The sequence below is a fragment of the Triturus cristatus genome, chromosome 4_1, assembly GCF_964204655.1.
Source record: "Triturus cristatus chromosome 4_1, aTriCri1.1, whole genome shotgun sequence".
In the NCBI taxonomy this organism is placed as follows: domain Eukaryota; kingdom Metazoa; phylum Chordata; class Amphibia; order Caudata; family Salamandridae; genus Triturus; species Triturus cristatus.
Genome location: NC_140585.1, coordinates 1,190,962,941 through 1,190,976,268, shown reverse-complemented (window position 1 = coordinate 1,190,976,268; position 13,328 = coordinate 1,190,962,941). Strand labels below are relative to the sequence as shown.

Below are 13,328 nucleotides of genomic sequence, written 5' to 3'. Positions count from 1 at the left end.
TAAAGCCCTCAAAAAATGTGTCCTGCTCTAGTTGGACAAACATATCTCCTCTTCTAGCCTGCTGGACCCGTTTCAATCAGGCTTTAGAAAGGGCTGCAGTACTGAAACAGCCATGATTAACGTAATTGATGACATTCACCAATCCCTTGACAAGGGCGAGTCCTCCCTTCTCATCCTCCTTGACCTCTCTGCTGCGTTTGATACTGTCAATCATTCTGCCCTTCTTCGCACTCTCAAAGACAGTTTTGGCCTTAATGGTTCAGTCCTCAAGTGGTTCTCTCCCCATCTCTGTTCAACCTCTTCATGGAACCTCTAACCCTCATTCTTAAGCAATCTGAAATCAACTACCACCTTTACGCCGATGACACCCAAATCTACTACAAGATTAAATCATGGTCTAACATCTTACACCTCAATGACACCCTGATTAAAATGCAATCCTGGTTCCATCGCAACCACCTCAAACTTAACCCTAAAAAAAAATGAAATCATCCTCTTCTCGCCTAAAAACAACCGGCTTCCCATCCAGTCCTGGATCTCGGACCTTAATGCTCTCAACTGTTCTCTCACCTTTTCCAGCTCAGTCAAATCCCTCGGGATCAACATTGACCAGAACCTTAGTCTCATTTCCCACATAAAAAATACAGCAAAGGGTGCTCTCTTCCCACTACATCACCTCAAGAAAATAAAACCCTTCATCCCTGCTGAGGACTTTAAATCTGTTGTCCAATCACTTGTTCTGTCAAAAAACGACTATGGAAACGCCATCCTCATGGGAACACCTAAAATCCACCTAGCCCCAATCAAATCTGTCCTCAACCTTGCTGCTAGGTTTATCACAGATTACAAACGATTCGATCACATCTCTCTGGCCCTCAAATCCCTCAAATGGCTCCCCGTTGAAGGCAGATCCACCTACAAAACCGCTTGCATCACGCATAAAGCCCTTCATCAAAACACCCCACAGTAGCTATCGGAAAAACTCCACAAAGCCGGCAACTCCAGAGATTTAAGGAGCACCGACACTCTCGCTCTCATTCCTCCCCTGTTTAATAAGAAATCTACACAATCACGCTCCTTCTCTGGAAATGTGCCAACCATCTGGAATACTCTCCACATAGAATCATGCTGCAACCCCTCCTACCACAACTTCAAAAATGCCCTGAAATTGCACCTTCTCAACCACTACTGGGGTCCTTAATCCCTGCACTCGACACATGTCCCTACTCAGCGTCTCTCTGTTTTGTTGCACACTCAGCGATCCGCTGACCTCCTCCTCCCCCCATCACAATCTACCCTATCCCACTTCCCTACCCTCCTATTTCGCTAAGTCCTTCTATTGTCTTTGCCCTTATCTCTCTTACCTGGCCTATCCTTACTAATCTCCTGACTGCATCGTCCCCCCTCATCCTACAGCCACACCATTCAATCTCCCTTTCCCCTCTCATTTAGCCCCAGTCCTCACTGACCTAGTGCTTCTTCACCCTCCCCCTTTTTATGGCGCCCCCATCAAAGTTTCCCCCCTCCCCTTTTTCAGCCTGCCCAATACACACTTGCTGTCTTTCCCTATGTACTCGCTATATTATATCGTAATTCCGGATGTCATTAGCCTTAGGTTCTCATGTTTTGTCAGTGTTTTTATTGACCTTATTGTATGTATTGTTTTGCCTTTGAACCAATGTTACCTCACCTCTCTTGCAATACTACTCTTGACGCACTGTAACCTAATGTTTATCTTGATGTAACTTTTTTTTATTTTTTTTTTATTGATTTTCACAGCAGCAAATGAATAGTTGACCAAACACAGTATGTCCAATAAATTACATGAGAACATAAGTAATCAGTTAATTGAGCGACTTTTTTACATGATTAATAACAAAGAACAAGTTTATATAAATTATATTATTAACATTGTGACCAATTATAAATTGGAGCCCATAATTCTAAGCCAAAATTTTTCTTTTTCGTCCCCTTTAAGCAATACACAGCTTTTTCTAGTTGATAGACATTTAACAATTTAGTTTGCCATTGAAAGAATAAGGGGGGATCAGCATCAAGCCAATGAGAGGTGATACAGTATCTATAAATAGACATTGATATAAATAAGAAACCTTCTTCTGCACGTGTATACAACCGGACTGGATTTGCTTGAATGCCAAGTATTACAAGATCAACTGAAAGTACTAAGGGAATATTCATAATTTGGTTTAAGAACATTTGAATTTCGGAAATAAATTGAGATAATTTAGGACATAAGAAAATCATATGAGTAGAATTTGCGCCTAGACATCCACAACGATTACACTTATCTCCAACATTCCCTTTCCATTTTAATAACTTGGCCGGAGTATAATATAAGTCAAAAATACTCATAAAACTTTGACTTTTTAAAGATCCATTACATAATACTTGATCAGACAAAGCTAAAGCATCCAGTATATTAACATTTTCAATACCCATTTCTTTTTGCCATTTTGCATTGTATGATTCAAGATTATCTTCTAAGCCATTAATCATTACCTGATAAATCACCCCAATTCTGTTTTGTTTCCAACAGCATTCTAATACCTCATGTTTCTTAATTCTGTTAGAATTCACTAAATTTTTAGAGTTTAGAAAGCTGCGTATTTGAAGGTATTTAAAGAAATCTGCTTTAGGTAGGTTATATTGTTGTTGAAGATGCGCAAATGTTGCGAATTGTTCATTTGGAAAAAGATCCCCTAGCTGACAAATATTAAGATTTTGCCAACGCTGCATGGTATGATCTGAAAATGTTAATGGCAGCGATGGATTGTCAAATAAGGGCATGTAGAAATTAAAATTGCTGTCCAAACGGAGTCTTCGTTTGCATATTTTCCATATTTGAAAGGCCGTTTCCATTACTTTAAATCTTGTCTTCTTATAGTAGCTTGGTTCTGAAAAACGGACTAGACATCTTTGTGCTTGGCTACCAAGAATCATTGTATATATGGATGGGTATAAAAAATCGTCCAGAGATATCCCTTGAAAAATTAAGATACTCATTAGTCTAAGTGATAGCGCCAAATAATATAAATGAAAATTCGGGATTCCCCAGCCACCTCGAAGCGGAGGTAGAGTACACCAAGTAAGAGACCTCCTTGCTCTTTTATATCCCCATAGAAATCTAGAGATTATCCTATCTAATTTAATGAAAAAACTAGATAGAAAAAGTAAAGGTATGGTCCGAAAAAAATAAAGAAATTTGGGGAAAAAGAGCATCTTAACAACATTGGAGCGACCATACAATGAGAGATGTAAATTATCTAGCCTCGCGAGGGACCTATTTGTGGAGACGAGTAATGGGTCAAGATTAAGCCCCACAATATCTTCTACTTTCGGTGACAAGATCACGCCTAAATACAAAGCCGTCTTAGATAATGTCAGGCCAGTTGGTAAGCCAGCGGCCGAGTGAATCATCTGTGTTTTTGAGATATTTAATTTGTAACCGGAATATGATCCAAATTCAATAGCTGTTTATATAATCTTAGGAAAAGCTTGATTAATATCGGAAGTCACTATCGCAACGTCATCGGCATAAGCCAAAATTTTATACCCTATTTGGTGAATCATCACTGGGGGGATGTTGCCATCTCGCATAATTTTTTGTAGATATGGTTCTATATATAATGCAAATAACAGGGGGGAACAGGGACACCCCTGCCTTGTCCCCCTCGTTATTGATAGTGTTGTAGAGATATCAGAAGCAATTCGTATACTTGCCTTGGGGTCAGTATATAAAGCTTTCAAAGCTGTTATAAATTCGATTGGGAATCCCTTCCAGGCTAGGACAGACCAAAGGAATCCCCAGTCGACCCTATCGAACGCCTTTTCTGCGTCCAGTAGTGCCACACCGACTGGGGATCCCGAAGCCTGAGCCCAGTCTAGAAGGGGGATGATTCTTCTAATATGGTCCGTTGTATCTCTTTTTTTAATAAAACCATGTTGAAATTTTGCAACTAAATTGGGCATAAAGTCTTTCAATCGGTTTGCTAATATTTTGGAAAAAATCTTACTATCAGAGGTTAGTAAAGAAATTGGTCTGTACGACCCTAAATCCAGGGCTTCTTTGCCTTTTTTTTTTAAATACAACTATAGTTGCTAATGACCATGAAGGAGGGGATCGGCCAAAAAAAGCTTCTTGAAAATTTTTTAATAACTCAGATTTCAAAACATTACGAAACTTACGATAAAATTCTAAAGGAATATTGTCCGGACCCATCGCTTTACCCATAGCTAAACCAAGTATAGCTTCTTCTATCTCCTCCCAAGTAATTGGGGCAGATAGTATCATAGTTTGTGCTGCAGTGAGGGAGGAAGAACTATCTAAACTTGAAAGATAATTAAACACATCACTCCTTACACTAGTGCCATCGTTCGACTTGTTGTATAAGGATTGGTAAAAATCCCGAAATGCCCCTAATATGCCAGAAGTAGTCTCTTGAGCCACACCATTTTGGTCAATTATTTTAAAGATTTCAGTAATAGCTGCTTTTTGTTTCAGCCTTTGAGCTAAAATCCTACTATCCTACTAGCCTCCCGTGTCTGTTGATTCACTCCATAGAGGTGGGCCACTGCAACCAGGTCGTGGAGCGCTGTACTTTTGATATTCTCATAAACTGATTACCTGTTTAGGTTAACCATTCCCAGAGCGGAGTGATGCCATGCTGCTTCTGAGCAGTGTTACTCCTATTCCTCGCATGAGCGTGAAGAGAAGGTGGCTGCTGCTCTTTTGTGCTTTTAAGACCATTAAACTACACAAAAGGAAGTAATTTTTAGAAGATGATTTCAGATCAAGGACATACGTCCTTTGCTTCACTCATGATAAAGTGTCACTCAGAGTGTCACACCTGAGGTATTGAAATTTCACACATAAACACACTGCAGCCATGGAAATGTCACACACATGCAAACTGAAAACTTGGCAGCCATGCATTGCTTGTCAGAACGAGCTCAAACCTGTAGAAAGGGCGGCTTTATTCTTTTAACATTTGCTAGTCTTCTGAATCACAGACTTGGGGCCATCAAAGATGACGGGTGTAGAAAAAATGACCCAGCTGCTCTCCTTGCACCTGCTCTGGGTCAGAAATCTCAGTTGACCCCTTAATATTGGTAGTCTCCCCTCAGAGACCCCTTATGGACTCTTAGTCTCTTCCGAATGGCCCTCAGAGGCAGTGATCTCACCATTAGGTGTCCTTAGCTGTCTTTCAAACACACTCAGCTGGTCCTTCAATATCCAATAGAACTTATACCCAGAGACCCTTGACATGTACTCTGACATCCCCAAAAGGCTTTCAGTGATCACTCAGTCATAGAATAAAGACTCTTTTTCTGCCATCAGACAACCCTTAGCCAACTCTCATACACCTCTGATCCACCCACAAATCCCATGTTCCAGCTGTGATCCTCCACATATCCCAAGATTGTCTTTAAACAACCATAGACGCCCCTCAGAAACCCCCAGCACATCATCGTAGACCCCACCTTTCCCAGTTAAGCAGAGATAGCACTTAAACACTCCTGGTCTGCCTTCAGACATTCTTGGGCTGTCCCCAGAAACCTCCAGCATAACCTTAGAGAACACCAGCAGGCCCTCAGTTACTCCCAGCAGGACCTTACACTCCCCTACCTGGCACTCAGGGATCCTTAGTTGGCCCATAGACCACTGTTCCAGTCAAAAGACCGACTAAATGCCTCAGAGACACCCTCAGCTAGGCGCTCAGATATCACCTGTCGATGATCAGCAATCATCAGCTCAACATCAGGCAAAGCTAGCCGGTCAACGGAAGGCAACCTTCCGACAGCCAAAGCCGATTCTTCTGTCTACCCTCAAAGAGGTACAGAGAGCTCCATATTACGTGTAATTGTCTGCATATAGCCCTCAAAGAGCAGCATCTCACCTGCTATGGCCCATTGTTTTTTATCAGACACACACAGCTTGTCCTTCAGCACCCCAAATGGCCCGTAGAGACCTGTGCAATTGTCTCAGAACCACAAACAGGCACTCAGAAACCTCAGCCATGCCGTAGAAATATTTGGCAAGACTGAGACAACTCCCAGTCTACTTGTGAATATCTTCAGCCACCCTAACATTTTATGAACTGATCATTAGTAGTCCTCTACATGCCGTTAGAGACCTTAAGTCTCAAACAGATTCAGCCACCCGTATTTGGGCACAGGCTACCTGAACCACAACTTGACCCACCTTCAGCAGTCACAGCTGGCACTAGATCCCGCCATATCTCACTCCAAGACATTCTGTCTGCATTCAGACATGCCCAGCAGACCTTCGGAGACCCTCAGCCAGCTGCTAGACACCCTCACTCTAAACTAAGACACACCAGACCACACTCAGAAACCCAACTTAGACACCTCCAGTAGGCTGTCAGCTTGTATCTTAAGAACCTCCATTTGGCTCTCAGATACCCCAGATGAATCTCAGCCTTCTTTCAGACAATCTTATCTTTTCTTTTAATCAACCCAGGTGTGCACTCAGAGACCTCTTCTGTGCCATCAGCCACCTCTAGTATGCCTTAAAAAGCTATGAGTGGGCTTGCAGACTGCCCCTCTCCTCAGCTGGGCCTTAAAAGCTCCCAGTTTCCCCCACAAACTTTAGATGTACCATCAGATACCCCAGAAAGATACTATGAGTTTGTCTTCAGTCACCCTAGCTAGTGATAACACTTTCACACTCTGCTGACAGAGGCCATCAGTCGCTCAAGCACCTGCAGCATGTTTCAAGAGATCCTTGTTTTACCCTCAGACACTCTTCTGAGTCTCTTAGCTCGTCTCCAGACACTGCCAACAACTGTTTAGAGAACGGTGCCTTGACTTCACACACACCAATTGAGTGCTTAGACACCATTACGGCTGGCCCTCATCTGGACAAAAATGTCCTGGTATTCTGTGACTGGGGGGAGGTTCTGCCCCGCCATATCCTTCTAGATAACCCCTGCCTCAGACGGTATGTCTAGCCTTGCTCTCAGAACGTACAGGACTTGCCTTGAGACAGTACTTAGGGCCTGATTTTGATCTTGGCGGACAGATTACTCTGTAACAACAGTGACGGATATCCCATCCGCCGAAATGGGAATTATATCTAAATCAGGCTCTGCATTTGTAAATAAAAATAAGTGCACGGATTCAACGTTTTTCTTGCCAGCCCACAGCTGGCTCTGCCAAATGCCAGGGTTTCAAATACCAAGGTCGTCTACTCTGAACACAATCTCACACTACTTTCCTTCACCAACCTACACCCTCTTTCTCTTTAAATACTTTTCCAGATTTAACCAACTGTCTCATCGGTCATCCTTTTCCACCTTTGTATCTTGGGGTAAAAGTATTATGACGAAAAGTAAGTTCAGTCCCACAAAATGAGTGCAGGTGCTCACCGCCTGTAGGCATATGCAGACATTAAGCACTGTGATGATGCAGCTTTCGGAGGATGCCGCACAGCCTTCTCATGGTCTGAGGCAGATTTCTCACAGGATGTTGCAAACCGCTCACAGTATAAAGTTGTCCTCTCCCACAAGATAGGGCAGACTTCACAGGATGGTGCAGGTTTCTCATGGAATAGCGTCGGCCTCTCACAGGAGATAGTGTGTTGTACTCAAATGGTAGTGGAAGCCCCTCCCATGTTGATGTACTCCACTCTCATAGGATGTTCACTCTTCTGTCTCACAGGATGGCGCAGACCCATATCACTCGATGGTAAAAAGATCACTGGATGTGCAGCCTTCAGAGGGTGGTCACTGCTTCTCTTAAAGGATGGTGCTGCTCGCCTCGCTCACGAGATTGCTCGGCCTTCACAGGGTGGTGCACAAGCCTCTGAATGTGGTTAGTCTCACTCAAAAAATGTTGCAGGCTTCGCTCACAAGTTGGTGCAAACTGCCCAGTATTTTGCACTGGAAACTGCAGGAATTTCTCACATGATAGTCTGGGCTCTCACAGGTCGTTGCAATCTTAAAGGTTGTCTCATTGAGTGTAACAGGATCATATATCGCTATAGGAGTCAAAGGAAGGTGCCACACCTTGCTTACAGCTTGGTGCACATCTCTCACGGGTTGGTGCAGGTCTTTCTCATGAATTAGAAAAGGCCTCTCACAGGCAGTTGCAGCCTTGCAGGAGGAGACATACCTCACTGGGTGGCAGAGCGGTGACAGGATGAGGAATGCCTCCCACAGGATATTTCAAAACTCACAGGAAGGTATCATTGCTTAGAAGAGCATTGTGCAGGGCTTACAAGTTGGGGGATAGGGCTCTCATGGGACGACAAAAGGCTCACAGGATTGGATAGACCTCAAATGTATGAGCAGGCTTCTCTAATAGTGTAACAGAGGGTTTGCTGATTGGCACAGGACTCTCTCACATGAAAGTGCAACCAATATAGCGTCCTGTCACCACTGAAGAACAGTGTAGCCCTCACAAGATAATGCAACCCACATTAGAGTGTGCAGTCCCTTTCAAAGGGTGGTGCAGGCTTCTTTCACAGTATGGTGCGGGCCTCAAGAGATGTAGTTCTTGAAGAGTGCGACACTCAGGAGATGGTGCATTCAACATAGGATGTAGGTCCTGAAGAGTGCGGCCCTCAGCGGATGGTGCAGTCCTCACAGGATTGTGCAGGGCTTCTTGTCCTTGAAGGGGTTGGCTGAGGCGGGAACTCTCAACAGCAATCCATCACTCTTCGCGTGCTCTTGGCAAAACTGCAGCAAGTGCTGTGCTGCCCTGGACACCTAGGAAAGAAACAGGGCATGTGAGCATAGTTTTGAGAGAGAGATTATGAAGCAAGCATTACTCAGCAATGTGGAGCACCATGACTGACAGAACGAGATATAATGCTCTCCAGGGCAGGGTGAGTCCTGAAGTCTAAGGAGGTGAAACCCTCATTCCAGGGAGGCCAGGGGAGGCTTGCCAGCTTAGCACTGCAGCCTCACATCTGTATCCTGTCTCTTCCCTCCTTCAGTGTGACCTAGCTCGTCCCTGTAACCACTGTTGAGTCATGTTTGCAGCCATGTTATTGTGGAGATATCCAGCAGATCCCCTTAGCCCCAAAAGGAAATATGCTCTTGAGAAAAGGTGAACCGGCCGGTGTCTCTCCCCTCCTCTCTAGTGAGTTATGCTCCCTTAGACAGGGGGTGTTAGGAGTGGGACAGACATGTCAGTGAATCTCTTATCTGCAGGTGATGAAGAAGCAGAGCCCTGCCCTTTTACCTCAATCGATATGCACATACAATAAGTGCTACTTTACAGTGATATGATTATTAATTGTGCAATATTTGTCTTCAAATCACATGAATCAGAATGGTCATGATGATCAAAATTGACTCAGCAGATAATTTGCAAATCAGTGCAAATGTTAAATACACCCCGAACATACACCACACATCCCTATTCTACTGGGCTCTTTCCTATTTATTGCATCCAAATGTTGTCAATAATTTCTAAAGACAGTGATCCCTAGACAAGGATTAATGAGAGCAAACAATAAATATAGACCCAATCAGTGCTATATTTGACAGCTGTCCAGCCGGACAGGTGTTTTTAATATATGGTTGCTTAAATATACACAAAATTCAGCAAGAAACAAATAATGTGGCACACAAACCTGTATCCAACTTAGTGGGAAGGACGTACAACATGAAACAAAAAGGCTCAGGCAGACTAAATTGTTTGTATGAGACACATTTTGGTAGGACAAACAAACTATAGTGGAGACACCATTACAGGCACACCATTGTTAATGTCATGATGATGATCCTATATCTTTTGTAAAGATCGAAATGCCGTCGACTTGTTGTACCCCATATACACGTCTTTATATAATACTTATTATGTGTAATGGTGTCTCCACTATAATTTGTTTGTCCTACCAAAATGTGTCTCATACAAACAATTTACTCTGCCTGAGCCTTATTGTCTCATGTTGTACGTCCTTCCCACTAAGTTGGATACAGGCTTGTGTCCCACTTTATTTGTTCTTGCTGAATTTTGTGTATATTTAAGCAACTATATATTAAAAACACCTGTCCCGGCTGGACAGCTGTAAAATATAGTACTGATTGGGTCTATATTTATTGTTTGCTCTCATTAATTCTTGTCTAGAGACCACTGTCTTTAGAAATAATTGATTACCCAAGGATCCTGACCAACTTTATTTGGGTTTCCTTGTTCTTCATAACATCCAAATGTTGTCAGGCATCATGGCTGTACTAGTTTAAGAAGAGTTAATTATGTCAAACCATATATTTGTTTCCGCATACCTTCTGCTGACATCAGGTCAGAATCCAGAATTCAGTCCCTCGGCATCTACTCTCAACAAGTGGTCCATGTGCCTAACTCCACCTCTGCACCAGTACTTTATATACCTTTATCATCATTGGTGTTTACAGAGAAAGGAGGGATCACTCGTGCTCTGCTTTCCTAAAAAAAATATGCAAATATACCTCTTTGCTGAAGCATACAGAAGTTATGGAATCTAATGCTATTTCTCTCTAGTTCCTTCCAGGACAGGTCTCCACAAGTACATCTCCCTTCCAACCATGTTACAACATGTGCACCAAGTAGAAAGTTTTCCTCCTCTTTCCTCTTAGCCTGGACATTGTTAAAAACATTGAGGGGCAGATTAACAAGAAACTGATGCATCTCTTCGTTAGAGGAGAGATGCATCAGTTTGTCTGCACCTGCGTGCGGAACCCTTGCGCCACCATGGATGCGTCATATTTACAATACGGCGCACCATGGCGCAAGGATCGACAGATGCGTCAGAAATTCTGATGCATCTATTGGCGCACACGTCCCGCATTGCTGGAATTGTGTCGCAAGAAGGTCGCAACTTCAGCAATGCATGGGAGGCCTATACTTATTGTGCTGCGTCACGCCTTATGCCTGCTCCAAGCAGGAGTAATGTTTTGACGCAGTGGGGGTCCTAGAAGTGGCGTAGTGAAATCGTGTAGATTTCACTGCGTCACTTCTACGAGGCTTTTCTGCGTGGGAACACCCACCCTGCATACATTATACCTGACACAGGTATAATGTGGCGCAGGACTTTACAACGTGACACATCTCCCTAGATGCGTCATGTTGTAAATGGGCTGCAACGTAGTGCATTGTTTACACCGCCGCTGCGTCACAAAAAGTGACGCAGTGGCGGAGCAAATGTGACGCAAGGGGCTTGTAAATCTACCCCTGAGTTTCTGTCCAGAAGATATGGAGATCAACGTACAGTGTTAGCATTACAATTCAAATGATGAGCCTGCTTTTCTGGGCCTTATGCCTGTTACACACGTACCTTAATATTAAATGCAGACACGAAGATATGCAATCAGTCTTGTCTTGCATGTAATATGCATTATCATCATATGAAAGTTATGCCACACAACAGTTCTATGTTACCTATCTCTTCACTCAGACCTGGCTCTTCATCTGACGACTCTTTCTCTTCTTTCCAGTGACTTGTCTCTCCTTCACTGTAACATGGATGTCCTCTCTTTCACTGTTGACTGTCTCTCCTTCATTATGAACTGTGCCTTCAATGAGACCTGTATCTTATTCCCTGTGTCCTATTTCTTCAACCTAAAATACCACTATTCACTGTGAACTTTCTTTCCCCATGACCTTGTTTTTCTCTACTTCCTGGTGCCCTTTTCCTCCCCGACTGTGATTGTTTTCTTCTCTCATTTACCATGATATGTCTCTTCTTCCCTAGTACCACTGTCTTCAATGTGACCTGTAAAGGGCCTGCTCCTGTATCAGACAGCCCACGAAGTACTGGATTTTAACTTTACAATTACTGGTGTTTCTTCCAGCAATCTTGTGAAATCCTCAGGAACTTTTTACCTCTGGGATTTGACCAGTGGCTTTTCGCAGTGGAAAAGAAGGAAAAATAAAATGATAACTCTACGATATCATTTTATTTTTTCTGCTGTGGTGTCTTGTGAGCGGGGTGGGGTGGGGCGGGCAGATCTGCTCCCAGAGCAGGGGGGGCGGGGAGTGGTTGGCACTATGTAAATGTGCATGAATGTTTGACTGGCTCTCTGGGGCCGGCCAAACATTCATGCACACTTTACATGTTCTCCATGTAGGCTACATTGAGAACATCTCCAGTCTCCCATTCCCTGGCTAAGCACCGAACCACGGCGCTCAGACCAGTCACAACGCTGCATTGCAGCGTTGTGATTGGCTTTTGGGGGAGGCTGGGAGCCAGGTGCTTCCTGCTTCCTCTGCAGAGATGAAGCCAGAAAGAGGACACAGGAGAGGCGGCGGCGGCTGGCCAGAAGGCAAGCTGGCTGGCCGGCAGGTATGTTTTTTTTGTTGTTGTTTTCCACCCCCCCCCTCCCGTTCTTCTCCCCTCCCGCCCCACTGCTGCTTTCCGGGAGAAGCCGCGCCTGGTTTTGACAGCACCACTGTCAAGCAGACCTATTGCTTACATTATACATAGATGGCATGTGGGTCCACCCCTTTCAAGCATTACATTTCTTCAACCAGCCTTTTTCAGCCATTAACTTCAGACTGTGGCAAACATGCCTTGGCACAACCCATAGAAGTGTTATCCCTTACTTAATGGTATTGGCTGGGGTTCTGAGAGGGCAGCGGTCAAGTCAACTTATTGTTTGCAATATACCTAGAGTAAGCTTTAGGGTCAACCATTTCAACCATTGGTTTTCTTCGAACAGCCTCTTTCAAGTGTTGGCTTGAAACTGTGTCAATCATGTCTTGGCTCGGCCCGTGGAATATGTATCTTTCACCTAACACTACTGGTTGTTTGGGTGTTTCCTTCTGCCTCCATTCCAGTGCTTGAATTGAACTACGTGAGGGGCTAATGCACAACAAAGGGCACTTCAATACAGTCTGCCAATTATTTCTTGCCTGACTTTTAGGTGATTATGGTGCATGCATTGGCATTTCAAACATAGGCCTATTGGCTTGTCCACTGCTTGTTATTCAAGCCCTCTTGGGAATCTTAATGAGAACGTTTTTCTAAGCGTGTAGTTTTCAGGGTGTATTTCTAAGGAAGTCTTTGTCAGGACATTTTTCTAACAGTGTCTTTTTTAGGCATGCTTCTCAAGGCTTCTTTCTCAGGGTTTTTTTCTAAGGGCATTTTTCTATGGTTGTGTTTCAAGGGATATAATAGAGTGTCTTTCTTGAAATGTTTTTCTAAGGGTATCTTTCTCAGGCCTTCTTTACCAGGTATCTTTCTTTGGGCATCTTTATTTGGGTGTCTTTCTCAGAGCAATTTTCTAAGGGAGCCTTACTTAGGGTGGCTAAGGGAGTCCTTCTAAGGGCATCTTTATCGGACATTTTCTCTGGGTGTC

General features: G+C 43.7%; 1 long non-coding RNA gene across 1 annotated transcript in view; it reads right to left on the bottom strand.

Annotated features, from left to right (window-relative positions):
- Positions 1-1,780: 1,780 nt before the first annotated feature.
- Positions 1,781-13,328, bottom strand: part of LOC146856345 (uncharacterized) — a 33,220-nt gene continuing 21,672 nt past the window's right edge. The window contains exon 3 of the long non-coding RNA XR_014981468.1: positions 1,781-8,750. This is a non-coding gene — a long non-coding RNA (uncharacterized LOC146856345). The remainder of the gene's footprint in view (positions 8,751-13,328) is intronic.